The sequence below is a fragment of the Morus notabilis genome, unplaced genomic scaffold, assembly GCF_000414095.1.
Source record: "Morus notabilis unplaced genomic scaffold, ASM41409v2 Scaffold1400, whole genome shotgun sequence".
NCBI classification, from domain to species: Eukaryota; Viridiplantae; Streptophyta; class Magnoliopsida; order Rosales; family Moraceae; genus Morus; species Morus notabilis.
The window spans coordinates 70,513-73,643 of record NW_010367417.1 but is presented as its reverse complement, the minus strand read 5'-3'; the positions used below and the strand labels follow the sequence as shown (position 1 = coordinate 73,643).

The 3,131-nt window shown below is 33.4% G+C and overlaps 1 pseudogene; it reads right to left on the bottom strand.

The window, feature by feature from the left end:
• Positions 1 to 1,119: 1,119 nt before the first annotated feature.
• LOC112094344 lies at positions 1,120 to 1,729 on the bottom strand (annotated as a pseudogene).
• Positions 1,730 to 3,131: the final 1,402 nt, after the last annotated feature.

Genomic DNA, 3,131 nt, shown 5'->3' with positions numbered 1-3,131 from the left:
CGCAGTTATCTTCCGCAGTAAGTTTAAGAAAAATCATGTATATGTATATATGATTTAAAGGTTTCAAGCATGTATGTTTAAAAAGTATAGGTACATATGTATGTTAAGGAAACCGAGGTTGTAGCTAACAACCCTCGTTTTGAGTGTTTAAGTTTTAGAACGTTGCAACAGAGCATGCAACAAATAAACAAATTTTAAACATGACGATTTAAACGATTGATTTTAAAAGGGCTTTAAGATGTACTTGAATTTAAGATTTCTCACGAAATCCGTTTTAAAGTCAAAATTAAATGGCCCGATTGAATTGGCTAGTTTTAGAAAGGCTTTTAAAGAGCATTTGAAATAAGAGTTCAAATGCTGCTCTGTTTGAAAAATATTTTTAGAACGTTTTATCTTAACTGAAATTAAGAAAAGCTTTAAGAAATTTAGTGATTCACTTATTTGAAATTATTGTTACAAATTATGAAAGTATTCTTTCTTATATTAAAAAAAAAAAATGTTCCGTAAATTTTAAGAAACCCCAGTAAGTATAAGTTAAAGTTTAAGTTACAGTGGCGGTCTCATAAGAGGGTCGCCACATAGTGTTTATCGAAATACAACTTTAAAGAGAGAGGGGGGAGAAATCAAAGCTTTTTGATAAGCTTCCATCTTAGCTCTAATACCATGTTGCCATAGCGCATTCATCAATCCCGAGTAGGTCCCAGGAGAGAAGAAGGCAGGTTGTGCTCGAAGCACGTCAGTTGGGAGTACTTCAGTTGGACCGGAGGTGAGCTACTAACCTAGAGTAAAATGAGGAGTCTAAAAGCGAGTCGAAGAAGAGATGACGTGGGTTCTGTGTCGGTGTGGTTTCTTAACAAGCTTTTAATTCCAAACAATTGTAGCGGTGATTCAAAGTCAATAAGGTCTACGTTTTATCTGGGGTGAATTGTGATTAGCACCCGTTGTTTTTGTTATTTTTTTTAACGGTTTTTGGCCACGTTAAATAACCATATCACTAAGTCATTACTTTTTTCTGATGGTTATTTATTTTCTGGAACTTTTAATTGTCACTACAGAGTTATTAACAGTCGTTCTGTGCACTCATTCATAGTCATTTAATTTAACAGTGTTTTTAAGAAATATGTACATATAGACTACCACTTACTCATCTTGCTGCAAATCAAAGCCTGATAGAGCAGCTGCTTCTTTCAAGGCCTTCCTCCACTCTTCCACTTTGCTTCTGTCATGTTTCGAAAGCTTTTGATGTGCAACAAAAGCAGCACCATAACTTCCCCTTTGGTGTCTTATATTTGATGGATCGACATGGTAAAAGACAGGTATAACAATCTATCCTCTTTCCTTCTTGCATTTGAGTATGTGCTCTAGTTCATCTAAGCACCATATTGAAGAAGCGTAATCCTTCGAGAAGACGACCAGCAAAAGTTGTGATTCCTCAATTGCCTTCAAGAGCGAAGGTGAAATTTCATCTCCTCTCTTTAAACTTTTGTCATCTATATAGGTCTCAATTGCATTTCGACGTAACGCAGCATAAAGATGACTAGTAAAATTCATGCGAGTTTCTTCCCCTCTGAAACTGATGAAGACATCGTACTTGTATGAAGTGGGGACAAAAGAAGAAGAAGAAGCTAAGGAAGCAGCAAAAGCCATAGTCATACTCTCAGGGGCTTAACTCTGTATTTATGAATACATTAGTGTCAGGCTTATAAGTATTACTGTTGACAAAGTTTAACTTCATGGCCAAGTGATTAAGTTATTATTATTATTTTATTATTTATTTTTTTGAACTTGGGGGTTAAAGATTCAAACTCTTCACTTTATGGTGAGTCAGAGGTGAAATTAATGCTATCCTGACAGCTGCAGTGGTTAAGATATTTTGTTTGTATTTTGAAGGAAAATTCTTTGATGTAGGGGGACGACCTTATCGTTTGGAAGTCAATGATCGACGATAAAATTCGCATCAGGTATATACTTTTTTTTTAGGGCAGCAATTCGTATTACGTGTCGTGTTTTAATCGTTTATTTTTAAATTTATAGTCAACCTGAACACAACTCATGACACGAAATTTTTTAAAAACCGCAGTACGAACACGAATACAAACATGATACGACTACTTTACGAGTTGACATGACATGACACGACACGAAAATGACCCTTGACATGAAATTGACCCGTAAGCCCAAAATTGACATGAAAATTATATATTTTTCTTTATTTTTTAGATATTAGAAATGACTTAAAATTCATCACGCTAAAATACAATAACATCCATCAAAATTAAACAAATAATAGTATTAGATTTTTAGTATAACTATCATTATATCACAAGTTTATAATAAAATTTAAAATGTGTAATGAAAATTATACATTTCTTTGTTTTTTACGAGCTTCGTGTCGTGTTTGAGTTAGGCGGGTCTAACCTGAAATTGACTCGTATTTTTCGTATCAATTTTAAATCAACCCAATTTTAACCTGAACCTCTTTTTTTTTAACCTTAACTCACAAAATATATGTCATTTTTTAATCATATTGTTGTATCGTGACCCATATTATTAGTCATACTGTTAATCACCATGTGAATGGAGTACTACACATTATTGAGTCACTGGCCCACACAAACATATATATTTAGACGGCCTTTTTATCAAAATTTGAACCACGTATCAGTAATTATGATGTCTCTTTTAATTGCGACATGTGGGTCCGTAATAGCATTACAATGACACTACATATTAAATATCGTTGTAATAAATTAATAGACTACACACTTGTTACCCACATAGAGACGCTATGTAAAGCAAAATTTCGGGGATTGCATGCAATGGCGAAGCTATGCTGACTTTTTTGATGATCACGCTTTTAGGGAGAAAAAAAAAAGTCATTCTTTAATTCCACCTGTTAATATTTCGTCTTATTCTATTTTTTTTTTAAGTATTTAGTAAATTGCTTCTTTATCATCTTGCACATTTTGGTCCATCTTTTTTTTTTTTCATAATGAAATGCATACTCCAATCTTGGTCGAATAAGGACATTCGAATCATACGAGGTGTAAATACCTAAAGAAAAATATATAAACTACCACTTACTCCTACGGAGGCCAATAATAGTTCTCTTTTTATTATTAGTGTTACGT